Source organism: Patiria miniata, unplaced genomic scaffold (genome assembly GCF_015706575.1).
Source record: "Patiria miniata isolate m_02_andy unplaced genomic scaffold, ASM1570657v1 HiC_scaffold_5, whole genome shotgun sequence".
NCBI lineage: Eukaryota > Metazoa > Echinodermata > Asteroidea > Valvatida > Asterinidae > Patiria > Patiria miniata.
This window is the reverse complement of record NW_024037072.1, coordinates 18,108,742-18,125,375: the sequence shown is the minus strand read 5'-3', so window position 1 is coordinate 18,125,375 and position 16,634 is coordinate 18,108,742. Positions and strand designations below refer to the sequence as shown.

The 16,634-nt window shown below is 40.7% G+C and overlaps 1 protein-coding gene across 1 annotated transcript in view; it reads right to left on the bottom strand.

Annotated features, from left to right (window-relative positions):
- Positions 1 to 9,967, bottom strand: part of LOC119741941 (gonadotropin-releasing hormone receptor-like) — a 49,655-nt gene extending 39,688 nt beyond the window's left edge. The window contains exon 1 of the mRNA XM_038217903.1: positions 9,345 to 9,967. The gene's annotated coding sequence lies outside the window, so the exon portion shown is untranslated. The remainder of the gene's footprint in view (positions 1 to 9,344) is intronic.
- Positions 9,968 to 16,634: the final 6,667 nt, after the last annotated feature.

Sequence of the window (16,634 nt, the reverse complement as noted above, 5' to 3'; positions counted from 1 at the left end):
CTGTATAAAATAGTCCGTTCATAGATTTTTCAAGTGGCACTTCCGGCTGTTCTTTGGCCGGAGGGGGAACTCAATCGGTTATATTTAGTCCTATTTTCAGACATTAATCAAATGTCTATTTTCTTCACAAAATTCTGAAGGGAGGGGAGATCGCCGTCGCTGATTTGATACAAAATTAAATATATCTGGAATATTCTGTCGTCTACAGCGAGAGTAGATAAAAGGGAAATGTTTGCAGTTACACCATGTGCCAAGCCCGCAGGAACACACTTTTGCCAGGGGGTGCTGGCATTTCTATACAGAGGGACACAATTAATGCGAGAGCGGAGCGCGAAGCCCTTACAAAAAACTTTTGTCCAACCCTCCCCCCCAAAAAAAAATTCCATAAAAAAATGGCAGTAGCAAATGTCTGAAGGTGACGTCACATGCGAACAGTCTCTCCCCTGAAAAAAAAAAATAATCGTGAGAAGGGGCATTTGTACACTTTTAGGTGATATTGTGTGCATGATTGTAGGATTTTGTCAGCGCTCCCCACTGAAAATATGGTACGAGCCGTGAACAATGTTTTGTAGGATACATAATGTTTATGTGTATATTCTATAAAAAAAAAAGGTATGAACATTTGCCCCTATTGAAAAATGGAATGCAAAAGTGCCTACAATTCCTGGCAAGCATACACAACTTTGCCACCATTGTCATGGCCGAGGTTTACTGCTTTGTCATGGCCGAGGTTACTGCTTTTGGGTCAAGCATCCATCATGGCGTATCGGTGCCACAATATTGCGCAAGTTCAATATCATGGACATGTCATAATTTTGGAAAGTTTGAGAGAAAAAATCGATTCTGCACTGCTTGAAGATTAAGAAAATACCTTCTCTGTGTTTTACAGTGTTTATGCATTCTCTTTAATACGGGTATATCTACTGGATTCCGACTCACGCAGCGTGTCAGTGACCGACTTTACTGACATCAACTACATGACATTGTATGCCTATATGCTGTTTATCTATGCATGTTGCGTCGAGTCCGTAACTCGATGTCGTTGATTTATAAACTGATTTTCCGTAAACTGATTTTCAGATACACACTAACCCCTCGATCATTAATGAACATTAATCAATTTCCAAACAGTATATTTAGCGCTGCAGTACAAACAGGTTGTACAGCCAGGAACATAACATTAAACTACAGTTATACAGTTACAGTTACACAGGAAGGCGCATCAGTTAAACTTTGTATACAAAGAACAGCTCCTAAAGTTTACTTAAAATCTGTATTCTTGATTTATTTAGTTACCAGTGTCACTATCATGACTGCTACACCGTACTGTAACGTATATTTACCGTAATTGAAGAATGATGAGCGGAGTGTCCATCCAACGGCAACAGCCATGTCATTCTCAGTCTGTTTACATGTGCGCTTACCCTGACCCAAACAAGATTGCATATTACACATTACACCAGGAGGAACCAGACTGAATATGTTCATCCTCTGTCACAGAAGTATTAAATGATTTGTTCTTTTGAAACAATATTTAAAAGAAATATTCTTTAAGAGCAAAAAAAAATCCCATCTTGTTTTGTTTTATTTTATGAAAATTTAACAAAGCTTAGTAATATGGGGGATCATAGGTATTAGGGAACATCGGGTAGACCCCCGTGGTTGTACCGGGTGGGTAACGTGACAATAGTTTTCAACGCTTCTCACCGTATCGGGTATCTACGGCCTGTGCTAGACGTTCGAAACGCCGCGCTTAGCCGTGGCAACGCTGAAAATGAACAAAACGGAAGGAGATATTTTTAGAGCAAGCAAAATGTATAGCAAAGCGGCGCAATTTCATCGTAGTAGAACACTGCTGGCTGGAACACATTTTTGCCCGGGAGTACGAGTAGGGGGTGTTGTAGTATATTCCAGCACCCACATCCAGAAAGTTAAGGGTGCAGCAGCACCCACAGCACGCCCCGTTACCGTGGGCTTGCCGTGTGCAAATACATTTCCCTTGTAGGTTCGTTATAGGTTCTAAGCAGAACCACTGCAAACACATCAGCTGAAAATCCCTCCATTTTTAATACTGGCATAATAATCAATCGAACAAACAAAAGTTGTGAGAGTTCAACGGCCATTGCTGACCGCTGTTGAGAGCTATACGATCTCGAGATTTGAAAATAATATTTACCGACTTGGTCCGGGAAGGAATGACACCGGCCGTAGAACCCGTTAGTTCCGAAGAACCGCCACAAAAAGGAGGCCGAACCTCCGCAATTTCTTAATCTAAGTTACGTGACCGATGTTTTTTGGCACGCTTTCCAAAACCGCAGAAGCCATTGCTTTTGAGATCATATGACAAATGCCTTTGCCACTCTTTTTACTTCATCGGTAATCAAACAGAAAATCAAGTGCTCCCAAAATCAAAATTAGTGCTACAAACCTTTCTTTGAAGACGCCGCAGTCGAAGACTTTGCCGACCGGCGTTTAGCAATTAAAACTGGCCATCATTGCAAAACAAAATTTAGGTCCAATCAAAGTTGAAAAAATATACCATTCAACTTTTGAAAAAAAAACCGCACTAGAAAGTAAAAGAAAGTAAAAGAAGATGCTTTGTCTGAAATAATTAAATGGGCGCTTACGACAGGAGGGCATATACGCCCTTTTGACTCTAAGACGCGTTTGCCAAGAAATGAAAACAGTTGGACAGATCGTTACAAAATGGAAAACGAACGTTCACGCAACTATAACTTGAAAGTCAGTTGTTTTCGTGTAATTACCGCGCGAAGGAATTTCGCAGTACAGAATTTGGTCCCTAAAGTTGATCTCATGATGCCGACAATTAGGAGAAACACCAAGGCAGTTAATACGGTATCAGAATTTAATCTCTCTGAACATTTCGACGTCCTTTATAAAACAAATATTGAATCTTGCAGTAGTGCTCCGCTAAAGCGATGTTTGAAATAACACCATGTTGTGATTCATTACTGACGAGAATCAGGGTTAAGGACATGTTACTTAAAAGAAAACAGATTTTTTTATTTTGCTGAGATCTTGGTTAAGATCTTGGTATTTATTTGGGTTTCATGCGTAAATTCTGAAGCAATGTTTTCTTTACTGACTTTTCAATTTTGCTTGAGATTTATAAAAACACAGTAAACGAATTCAAAATTGGAAAGCATTTCTGGCCGGCGGAATGTAATAGCCCAGAGGATTAGGTAGGAATGAAAGCCAAAACTGGACACTGAAAGGTCCCAGGGGAGACATGTAAAAGGTAAACCTATACCTTCTTATCAACCTAAGTCCAATAATTGACGGAATAACGTAACTCTAGAGGCGAATTTAATCCCTCTGATCTCTGCCGAAATAGAATAAAATCGAACAATGCGTGGCGCGGGGAGAAATGCCTTTTTTCACTTCCACGTTCGTGTGCCGTTTTCCCGGTACACTAAAATAAGTTAGGCCTACATTGCCAGCTCGTTTGTGGAACAATTTGGACAAATCTAGGTCTTGGAGGACCAATAGGGTGTGGACTTGGACTAGATACCGGACTTGCGCTACCTTTTTCGCAATGTAGGACTCGACACCTTTCCAAATTGATACTTTTCAATTGATTGAAATGTGAGTTAGACTTCCATAATTCATACCAATTCGTGAAGTCTTTAGTTTACAAAAAAAAATGCACAAAAGTTACTCCCACATAGTCCAATACACGGGAGTCTTCGATATACGACCTGAGCCATATTCCAAGCAAAATTAGAATAGTGCTGCTTTGCAAGTGTCCTTACCCTTACCACGCAAGAAATCATCAAGCCAAAGCCTTGATGTACTGTTTTTTGATTTAGCTCAGATCTATGCAATTTAAATAGCCACCTGCAATAAATTATATATTCAGGACAAAACAATCCACTGTACTCTTCACTTTTAACCAACATTTCCTGAGGCAAGGAGACTAAAATTGTGTTATATTGCTTGCCATCGAGCCTCCAGGATATGCACGGGAGATTGTGAGAGGGTAGATTTCAGTCGGACCGGGAAGTCGGACCGGCAGATGCTGGGGATGCGTGTCCAGACCACGGCACTTTATACGCACGCGAGTGACGCTGACACAATCCTTCACTAAAAGCGAAGCAGCATCAACACCCAGGTGCATGCTTGTCACCCAATACAGACCCTTGAAAGTCATGCATGGCTTGACATGGATGTCCAATGCGACAAGCACGTAGGGGGACACACAAAAAAGCCGGCTCAGCGGTATTTTTCAAGGCGCTAGAATGTTTTTGTGTCAGGAACGTTTTTTGGGGGGTGGGGGTGGGGGAGTTGACCGAACCTTCGGACTAACGAACGTTCGGACTAATGACCCTTCGGACTAAAGAACCCTCGGACTATCGACCCTTCGGACTATCGGGCTGTAACCGTTTTTGTGTGTGTGGTAACACAGACGAACGCTCGGCTTTGTAGATGCCGCCATGACCATCCTGCAACAACTCTACAGCAGTGCTTGAGAGGAATATTGTACCCAGACAAATTTCACGAGGACAATTAAATTAAAAAAAAAATTCTATAGCATTAAACAACTTTTATATATAAATGATATGGTGATGTCAGTTCAACTTTGCATTCACATTCGTGTGAATTATGAACCAGCCTGTGCACGATTAGTTGGATAAATGGATTGGTATTCTGCCCAATGTTAGTCAAAATACCAACTGCCTACTCTCTTGAGCATTTCCCCCCCCCCCTAAAGTTCAATATTATGTTCATCCGAGTTAATACCAATTGAGGTAATTTTATACTAATGTTGGGCAAATAACATTGCCCAACAGGTTTTACCCATCTTTTCTGTGGTCTACTGTATATGAAAGCAACCAAATTACAACTGAGAAAAGATGGACAAATCGGTTCATTGATTATGCATATACGGTTTTACGACGGTATAGCGCCATACGTCTCAGGCCTAAATTTATTTATTTATTAATTTTTTTAACTGGGAGGCACATTCAGTGGCCGGATCCACTGGTCTCCCATGGGTCCCCGCATACATAAAACATTAAAAACACACATTCACAAATTTTAAAAGTCATCAAGCCAAAAAAATAAAGACCCTCCCAAAGCAATTACCAGAAGCATTTTAATTCACGACTAAAACACACACAAAATGCACATGCGTGTAAAGAAAGATAAAACTGACGACACATGATGTATAAAAAGACCGACATCTTAAAAAAATCCACTTATGATTATGTTTGCACACAATGAACCTTCCCAAGCAAATTACCAGAAGCATTAGTTTACATGTTAAAAACCCACAAATATGCTTATTATAATGAATGCTATGGATGACTAAATTTAGATTGAACATATGGTTTTACCTTTTTTTTTGTAAATTACGACATAAAAAAAAATATTTGTTCGTTATTCATGGGTGTGTGTATTTTGCAGGGGATTAAAATGGGAGCCCATATTTCCCTCAAACAGTGAGCAAGTTGGGTATATCGAAACACAGTATAATAATAGGCCTACGTTAATAGACAAACTGTATTATTAACAAGTTTTAGTTTTCCCTGGTTAAAACAACATCTTAGATTCTTTACAAGGAAATGAACAATAGTGTAGAAGCAAAAAAAATTAAAAGGTGAAAACAAAGAAACCACTAATTTATCGCTGGTGATGTTTGACGAAAAAAGGCAGATTATAGTTAAATTGTCAAACTTGTGTCTGATTATCTCCGAAGTAGTCTACCATGGGTTTTGGTTTGTGTGTGTGGTTTTTTTCCTTAAAAAATGCGGGTACTTGACCACCCTGGATTCAGCCATACGCCGTCTGACAACATAAAGCGCTGGGGCATAAACCGTGCGTCTCTCTTGTTCTTTTCAAAGATTTCCCCTTTCATTCTAGGACACTTTGCTGAGCAGACAAGGCTGTGATTGGTCAAAATAATCACGGAGCACGTCTGAAAGTGTCGGTCATATTGGGTTGTAGCATAGAGTTTGCTCTACACCGGGCCTGCTATCTCAGAAATAACTCAGCATCCCAATTTAATACTCCGCAGACGCCAATGAGTTGACGCCGACGCCAACATCTGCCGTACAAATTGCTAGTTTAATATTACCAATGAGGAGACCCTCACCGTTCTAGAGTCCACTCCGTGATGCAATAGAGCACGGACAAGACGTCAAGTTGTAATCTGATCCTGTTGGGATGCATAGACGTAGTGCAATGGCCTCTCCCAAACTTTCTTCCCGTCAGATTGCTAACTCGCTCTTTTTGCCCACTTTGAACTTCCAGGATAAAAACGCCACTTACACTGACTTAGCTATAAAGACTGCTATTTACAGAGAAAAATACTCCCTACAACGCTCGAATTTTATTGGCTTCAAAGTTTGCACAATAAAGAATGGCCTAAAAAATCAAGTCGGGTAAAATAAATTGAGGCGATTCGAAAGTAAAATCGATTTCAAAATGTTTGAACAACGGTCGGTTCTTTAATCGAATTTAATCGGATCTTGTTGACTTAGAAATGGTGAGATTGTACTCGTATTACAATAATTGATGGAGAAAACGTTCCCAGGACGGAACGTATTATCACTTGAAGAGGGAATAATTACATTACTTGAGATTCAGACCCACGAGAAAAGACTGCGCACTAAGCATTTTTTTACATGGTCAAATGAATTGGATAAATATCGCAATTGAACTTAGATCTTGTCGAACAATTCAAGAGACCTTTGCAACTTTTGCAGCATAAAAACTTTGAGCGAGGCCGCCTACCCCGCAAAGCCTCGTCTTTCTGATACTTGTGACGCACTATAAAATGAGTCTTCAGAACAATAGTTCTCTTGTTAACTTTCACTTGCACTATAGGAAAGGCACAAGTCAAATACAGTTTGACATAATTTACAGATATATATGGTATATTAATTGTGTATCAGATTCTATTAAAAGCCACATACGCAAAAAAGTGTTCGGGCGATCTGTGCCTCATTTTGTTGGGTTGGGCTACGATAGTTTGACAAAACAACCCATAAAGGCACACGGGTCTAATAGCAATTTCCACAGGCAACTCGGAGGCAACCAAATGCAATGCAAACTATGTGGGAACACTCACGAAGAAGGAAGTACATTTCCCCCCCAACAGTTAATGAAAACACCTCATAGCATTTCAACTAAATGAAATTTGCCTGTCATGTTCAGCTTTTAGAGTTTGCCTGGAACAATTTGCCTTTGAATTGCTTCGTGCGACACCGCCCAAAATGATTGAGCCTTGCAGCTACACCCACTGATCTCCATGTAAAATATCTGAATATAGCTCGTTTGCCATTCGGAGCTGTACCAATAAGTGAAGCCACACACTGGTTCCCAATCACTCCCATGGAATGTGGCGAGGGAACCAGTCTCAACCACTCCCATCGTTAAAGGAAATAAAATAGAACCGTCTTAAATTATACGAAACTTTTCTTCTCAGCAGAAAATTCACAAAAACTATATTTAGTTGCCATTTTGTTTTATCTTTATATTTACAAAAAATAATAAATTTGGTAAAAAAAATGTACATGTCAATCAAATGAGATATAGGCTATTTCTTTACAAATCTGTTATTCTTGGAGTGGTAATAAATGCACGGTGACTTCACAACCAACGGCCAATGCTGATTTTTTTTTACATGGAGATCAGTGGCCGTGGCTGCACCACACATCAAGCTCCATTTCGGAGGTTGAAGACATCCCAGTCTCAGGTCAGCGAACGCGCCCGAGTAATACACATTTTGCGCTTTTCTTGTCGTAATAGTCCTACAGTGAAATTCTAATACCAAACTTCACAAAGTATTAAAAGCTTTGCAGGTTAAAACCGTTCCGACTTAGAACTTGGAACATTATTGCATGCTTACCTGACTAAACAATAACGCAGAGGGCGTGATCTTAAGTCTCGGCTAGTTTTCGTTTATAAACGACATGTAACGCAAAACAGGTACAGGACAAGGAGAACATAATCCTCGGTTGTAGAGTAAAACTAGGATACTTTTCAAATTACCCCTCCTGAACCACAATGTACCAGGGAACCGATTTTCTTTGAACTATAAAAGCCACATTCAACGATATCATTTGGTGATTTCCATCGTCATGCTGGATAAAACAACAACACCCGACTTGCACATGCAATCAGTACAATTAGTCGTCTTACAATGTCTGAAATTGTAAATTACAATTTCAGACATGGCAAGACGAAGAGTTGAATAACTGTTTTTATTTTTAGTAAAGGTTTTCCCGGCCAATTTCCTAAAATGTTCATTCACTTCTGAAAATCGGTAATTCATTTTCGTCTGAATTTGAGAATCTCTCCGAACACGCGTTTCATTTTCGCTACCAGACCATTCGATTCCTTTTTAGTTCAATCAATTAAGTGACTGGGCAGCACCTTTCCTTTCGGTTAACTCAGGTTCATTTATAAACCTTTTTCCGCATTTAGAGGGCGATTTTAAACATTGAACATTCTATTTCACTTTTAGTGTTATGCTCTGTGGTATAATCTGCTATTTTGAATGAGAAAAACGAACTCTTGATTGCACATTTTACGAAATTGTATTCCAGAACTCTGCGCGAAAAGGCATGCTTGTGTAAACGAATGCACAGGTAACGTAATGTTCCTCAAAACCGAATGCACGGACAATGAAAACGATTGAACTTTCGTTGAATTGAGATGGGATTAAAGATCGACGTACATTCATATTCAGACGAAAATGAATGACCGATTTTCAGAAGTGATTGATTGAACATTTCAGGAAATTGGCCGAGAAAACCTATTTTATGCCAATTGCTTAGTACGTTATATAGTCCTTACTTCATACGAAACCAATTGTGTCTAACATTAACTCGTAGAGATTATATATAAACGCAATACAACAAGCAGCGCATTTCTTGGGAAGGTTGTCAATGTCAATGTTTAAGGGCAAACACCAAACAACATGTTCAGAATGATTTGTCTTGTCCTATAACTATCGTAATTGTACCATTTGGGAGATACTTTTGCGTCAGAAGTATACCTTTGGGAGACATGTGGCATTAGGGAGACATCTCGATGTCTCCCTAATGCCTCAGCTCCTATTTAGATGCAAATTGTTTAGGCTAGATCGATTGCTCGTGGTCCAATTAGTAAAAAAAAATATTAAAATTCGTGGGGGTAGGATAAGTTAAAATTGGGGTTAGGTGACATTAAAGTCTGAAAAATTGTGTGCACAAGTCTATGGGAATGTCTCCATAATGGTATATTTTTTCGGTTACACTACTTAACTTTGTTACCGCCTACTCGCCGCACGCAGCGGCGACTAATTGTAATGGTTACTTCTACGTTTTCGTACATACCGGATATTTTTCGCCGTTTCAGCAGTCGTTGCTATTTGCAATCAGGCCCTCGATGTTTCTAGCTGACAGAGAACGTCACTAACGAGGCATATTTGTTAGTTAAAGTCCGAGTGCAGACTTGTTTGAATTTCCTCAAGTTGAGGAACTCTTCCGATGATCCACAACAACGATACGACTGGTTGGCAACATCCAAGCGTACAGAACTCTGTGTTTAACTGTTTGGAGAATGTTTGAGACAAACTGAGAAGCCGAATTGAATTCAAAATAAATGTGGCCCACGAAGAAAAGTCACTTACTGGTGGAAGTTCTATCAGTCCTCTTTGTATTTTTTCCCGATCATAAAGCAAGGTTGTCCAAGTACTCTCCTTGCGGTGAAACGGTATGACTTCAGTACGATGAAGCTCGCGCGCGATTCAAAGCACACTGCGCACCGCACGACGAAAGCAGAAGCACTTTGACAATGTAAAACGTACCGTTTCAAGACGACACTGCTCTTGCGATCATTCGCGCACAAAGCGAGCACGCGGGTTTGGTGTACGATCTGCAGCCCTCACCACCATACGGCTTAATGAACGCATCAACGAACGTCGTACATGCTGCCAACCCGTCCTACGGTACCGGTGCGGGAAGCTGGTTTTTTTTTACACAGCCACGTACATGTACATCACCATACTGAACAACATCACACCATGTGACCATATCACCTGCCGCACAACAGATGCGCATATGCGAAAGCCACGATCATTGAAAACTAAAGGGAAAAGCGAAACAGAAGGAGCGAGGAATGAAAGACAAGACGTCACTATAATGTGCTGCTTTCCGATTGGTTGTTTAGCACCAATAAACCATATAGGCCGGGCTAGTGGTGCAATAGCGCTATCAGCAAATCGACGCTTGTTCACTTGATGTAATGTTATTTAATCCAGTCACTCGTGGATCGGGACAACAAGCATACTGCACTAATTTACAAATCCTTGATTGGAAGATAAGTTTGCATCTGACAAAGCATACAGATTTTAGCCACATTTACATCATTTTAAATGGTGCAATTGCTCTAATATATTGTTGTCTAGTACCCTTTTTGCGAAAAAACGGCAACGAGTAGGCCTATATGTGTACAGCTAATCCAGGCACGTTTTTACAATATATCACTGATTGATACATGATACATTAAAACAAAGTCCCAAGCTCAAACAAGTACGTAGGCCCTATGGACATATCTACGTGAATTATTGCATATCAACAATGAACAAGAACTGTAGTAAAAACGTAACCAAACATTCCCTTCTTTGAAATCGTCTCCAGTCCACCTGTTCGGTTATTTCTGAATGTCATTAAATATTATAATTGAACCGTACGGTTTGCAGGTGTTGAACAAACATCCCTGACAAAATTTGCATCGCCCGCAAAAATTATTCGAAGGCTGAGCTGAGTAATTTGCTCACCGATTTAGCATATTCGTCTTTCCGACTGAGACTGCTCGCGTTACGTCAGAATTTCGCGTTTTTATCTTAGGGATCCACAATCTCTTAGTAAGCGTGCAAAATCATAGAGTGTATACCGATGGAAATTCTTGCTCCTAAATTCAGAAAACTCTGGACTGCTAAATGTTCGGGGCTGACACTGTTTTTTTTTCTTCATGTTTCCACTTAAAATGCAAACTGTACTTCCATTTTTTTTTTGATTGCATGAAAACAAGCAGATTGCTGCGTCTGATACCACTGCTCTCACAAACCTGTGTACATTAATTATATCTGCAGTAACCTACAATGGCTGGGCATAATGATTAAGACCGAATATGAAGGAACAAAAAAAACGCACGGAACAATACCATCGTATTCTATTCCATAAAATGCGAAAATAGTATCTATTTTTAAAACACACTATACGTACGATGTACATCCTACAGCTTTATTCGATCTTTCTATTCATTTATAATTAATGGAATCCACCACTTATATACCTCCAGTGGCTATCATCCTGCATTGTTCCAACATCTGGTGCATATAGCTAGCTGGCGTTCTCTCTCGGCGTTTATTAGGTATATGAAATATATCGTATTCCTATTTTCCCCTCTAATTTCTGAACCACATTGACCTTAATTATACTCTTGTTCGCTAATTATACCCTATAACAACCCTAATTACGACGCCACTTATGGGGATGTCTTTTTGTTTGCGAGTCATTTTCAATTTCCTTCTCACTACGAGTGTCAGTGATAACGAGCTGGCTAATGACGTCATTGTCCAGGGTAATCAAACGACATATTGAAACAAAAAGAAGAATGCAATTACAAAACAGAGACGTTTTGCTCAGTTACTATGCAGGTTGCTATATATTGTTATGTAAGAATCCCCATGACGACCTGTGCTTGTCATTTACAATGCGACCTCTCCTTCAACCTAACCATGCAAAGGGCTGTATGTAACAGCCTTGCAGCAGTTTTAACTAGGAGCAAGTCTGATCCCCAGACGTACCAAATACTAATACTTGTCATTACGCCTGACATTGATTTTTGTGGTTGTATTCTAGTGATGAACTGCGTCCAGTTAATATTCTTCGCGGAGTATGCAGACGTCAACACTTGCAAGACCCAACTTCACCGTACACGAACTGATATTTGTGCAAATTGACAACATGATCAAAACAAGACGCCAGAGAAGTAAATTCAAAGTGCGTGGTGAAACTTGCCATATCAGTGACATGAAATAGTAAATGTCAGCGACATGAGTTGTTAAATCAATCTATTTTCTAAAACACTGATACGTAATTCATTGAAGATTTCTGAACTTCATATTTTGGCTGTTAACCCTGCGTTCTCAATATCTTTATTCCTTACTGCTGTATAATGGCAAGAAGATATACGGTAAGCGATTATTTCCACTCGTTCAAATAGTTACAATGATGAGTTAAATATCGGAGTAGAATGTAGAATATGCGTTACAGGAAACAACTCATGATATTTCTCGTTTTAAAGCCGCTCAGTGACAGGCGCGGTTCTAGAACCAATATTGGGGGGGGGGGGGCTAGCACGGTGGATCCAGAATGTTTTCAGGGAGGCGTGCTGAAATGTAGACCGGTTATTTTTTCCAGACACTTAGGGCCTAGGTCTCCGAAAATCAATAAGTGGGGGAAGGGGGGGGGGGCTCATGCCATTTTTCAATGGGGAGCGCCAATAAAATCCTAAAATCATTCACACTATATTAACTAATGCACCCTTGTCACGGCTATTTCATCTTTAGGGGAGACCATTTTTTTTTACGGAATTTATTTGGGGGGGGGGCAGCCCCCCCCCCCCCTCATAGAACCGCGCCTGCTCAGTGAGTTCAACTAGTAGAAGACGGAGGTGAGGAGCTGTGGTGTTGAGTGTTGGGTTATGGTAAGTTTGATTAGCACACGGCAAAGAAGAGATTCTTATTGCGGTATGTAATTTTCAGACATATCAAATTACGTGGGCTCAGTGCACCGAGTTTCCAGTTCTTCTAAACTCCGGCCGGCTTCACGTGTTCGTATCTTTTTTTTTCAAAAAAAAACATGGTTTTGCAGGAGAACTTTTAGGTAGCCAAACAGCCGAATGGTAGGTTTCTTGTCCACAAATCTCGGGGCCTGGGTTAGAATCCCCATGATGTCTTTTTACTGTCGTCAGATACCAACAGTACGAAAGCGTGATCGATTATGCTCTACTGCTGGGACCGTCCGCAAAGTCAAGTTTAGAAATAGGAAAATGAACTATTTCAAATTGTAGCGAGGTTTTTGACCTTCCGAATGACGAAATGTGCTATATTTTCTTGCTTAATTTCTCTTCATTCACAATGTCCAGTTTCTCTTCTCGGCCGGCCAACAGCTCGTATGAAGAGAGAATCTGTGGAGAGTGTTTAAATTTGGATGTTTGACCCAAAGGAGAGTACAATTTGCACGGCATGATGTCCAGTAAATGAGGTTTTTTTTCCAAAAAGAAAAATCAAATTGATGATTGAGAACTCAGCGTGTTTTTTGTGCGCATTTTGTACATGCGCACTGGTCCTCTTAGCAGGTCCAAAAATCAGCCTCGACTCCATGGGCGCGTGTGCGTTCCTTCACTAACCCCTGGCCGTGATGTACACGTAAACGATGCTGACTGGCTATCAGAGCGTATTGTGCGGGCATTTCGAAGATTGCACGCAGGGCGCGCCCATAATGCGTTCGCGTGCTTTGCACGTCACGTCACGTACGAATAATCAAAACTGCGCGATGCCTGTACGATATGGATTATGGCAGCCTCGTATCTGCGGTTGTAGAGGGACGAAATGGGTACGTACCTTTAATACAAATCTTTGCTAAATAACGCAACGTCCAAAACTTATGTTTGAAAGCATTGATTCTTCAAAAACACAACTTACAACATTTTAAAGATGGCGTCGGCGCGTAGAACGGATAAACTGCAGCCTAATTATAATGTGCCATATTTTGACACATTTAAATTACACAATTCCAGGGGTTGAGATCGCGCAAGGCATGATGGGAAACAACATGGCGCAGCAAGATCTCGTACCCATGGGAACGAGGTTGTCCAAAAATATAAGCAGCTCTGCTGTTCTGTGCGTACAATGAATCCCAAGTGATTATAGCTCCTGTATACCTTCAACGGTTGAATGCCATTCGTGCAATGACCACACTGCGTCGCCTCACTCCGCACTCCCACCCACGTTTGCCGGCTAGTTCCTTCGCCATGCTCCGTCGGCATTTCCACCAACGGGTAAACAAACATCCCCCGATGCTGTTTTAATTTCGCAGGAAAGTCCTCTTCAACTCTCATAAGAGGTCGGGCGCCTGCTTGCCGAACGGTAAAACCCATGTTGCGATTGCCACGAAGCGTTAGGAGTAAAATCGCTCGGACTCTCGTAGATTCCCAAGACTCAAGATTGCGAATTCACTAACGGTCTTAGCCAGTAAGTCCGTGTACATTGACACAACGGGACGTTGTTGACTTATCAGTCGACTGGGAGGGTTTTAACTTCTACCCAAGCAGGCGCGTAGGGAGATTGTCGCACGTGCCTCGATACTTCCCGTTACTAGTAGTAGTACAATGAAAAACCGGTTTTTTTTCCACCGAACAGCCGGAAAGAGTTTACTCGACTGTGCGTGACATCCTCTTTGTGAGCACTTGAAACATTTTGTGGATGCTCCACATGATCTGCCCGTGTAAACAGACGTCTCGCAATGACAGATACAAACATCGCCCAGCCTCTCCAAGACTGCGATTTTTTCCACCCTACTTTTTTGTTTTGGAAATCGGTTTCATGAAACGGGAACGTTTTGTTGAAGTGCAATGAACATGCGGTTGTCCCACATAGAGTTCTTTGACACAACACTGACCGAAATTCAAGAAATGCTCATGTTAAACTCTAAAAACCTGTGTAGGCAAACTTAATGTTACAAATAATGTTGCAATGTTTTTGAGGGAAACTGTTTGAATGTAGTCGAGCATCATGGTGGTGGTTGTGGTGATTTTGACGGGTGCAAGTTGCGACTTAAATATTTCAGATAACTGACAACTCCACAGATCGTAATGCTAGGTTCACATACTCCCGATTTTTAAGCCGAATCTACGGCAATAGCAATTCTTGAGTTAATCGGGAAATGGTTCTTGGCTGCCTCGGGATGATTCTGTGTTTCGGTGAAAGATCGTTAAAGATCGGGAAGCGCCCCGACAATTTTGGACATGTTCAAAACTGTCGGGGTATTCGTGCCAATAATTCGGGAACGTGTGAACCTAGCATAAGATACAAACGTGTTATTAAATTCATTATTGAATGCATTGATGGGCGCGCAAAAGAAAAATCTGGTATCGCCTTGAGGGTATAGTGATTGCACATGCAGTTTCCCATAATTAACTTGCCTGGGTTCGCCGCTTCACCTTTAATTCCGAAGTGATAATGTACCACTAAGGTTTCAACTGAAAAAGATCATTGATGATTTATGATCCGAAGTAAGAACAATAAGTTCCACAAATATGTAGTGCCCAGAGTTAACCGTTTTTATATTCCAAGTTACATACAAACTATTTCTTAACCTTTTTTTTTTTTATTACTGAAACATAAAAATATTGCAAACTGAAGATGGTTATACCATTGCCGATTTTACAGTTACAGGGTGTATCAAAAACGTCTCCAACATGCGTACCCTTTCAACGCACTCTCCACAGCGACAGATCGTCAGACAGCTAGGCTAAACTCATCACTTAGGCCTACTCAGCAAACGCGGAGAGTTTTTTTGCCTTTGATTTAATTGCAGTCATCCATGACTGAAGAGATGCAAGTAATGTATCAATAGGAAGCTAATGAATCACCTTTTAAGATGGAGTCCCTTTGACAGTGATATTTTGGGGTTACCATTTTTGTGTAAACCCTGCAAATTCAGTTGTATTTATCTCGACTGAAAATCTTCAAATCTTAAACTGCATCACATGCACTGCTTGAATCATGGGCTTATTCTCACAGCAAAATGACAAAACTGACCGAGCCTATACCTACCCTATACCCCGCTGGAGAACAATGTTGACCCAGGTTTATGTTTTTTTGGACATATTTTTCAACTTTCTTGAGGCTCCACCAATGGCCACGGATTGTTTCAAAATTGTATCCAAAGGCAACCCCTTACCGTACTAATATTGATAAAGGATGATAATTTGACTGACGACCTTGATTATTGAAAAAAAAAAATTAATCTTTTTTTGTTGAGAAAGAATTGAACAACACAACGAACTAATCAAAATCCAACCTCAAACATTCATCCGACAGGAATCAGAGGGACACAGTGGATACCGAGAGGGCAAACATCTGACGACAATCCATCAAGAAAAACAACTGTGCTCCTTTATTAATTTTCGCAATCTTGTTATTACCACAAAAACTGGATCCAATATTAAGATAAGCAAGGTCCAGTTATTATAAACAACAGGCCGAGTCCATGAAAAAAAAATGACAAACGAAGAATTGAATGATATATTTTTCAAAAATGGCGAGGTTACGAATCAGATAGTGGGAGGGAAAAAACGAGGACGCGGACAAGAGATAGTTAGGCGTCATGCAGAGTGCGGCAGATGACGGATCAAGATTGCAGGGCTTCGAGGCATACCAAACAGAACAAAACAAAACCATAAAAATCGCCACTGCATTATTGGATGAGAAAAAAACCCAAATGCAAGATAGGAGTGAAACTCAAGCCTGCCCCTTTGGCCGTTGAGCGTCCCGGCTAGTCGATGGTGTTGTTACGACGCACAAGCCCAGCGGGCGGTCTTGCGAGTCCCTA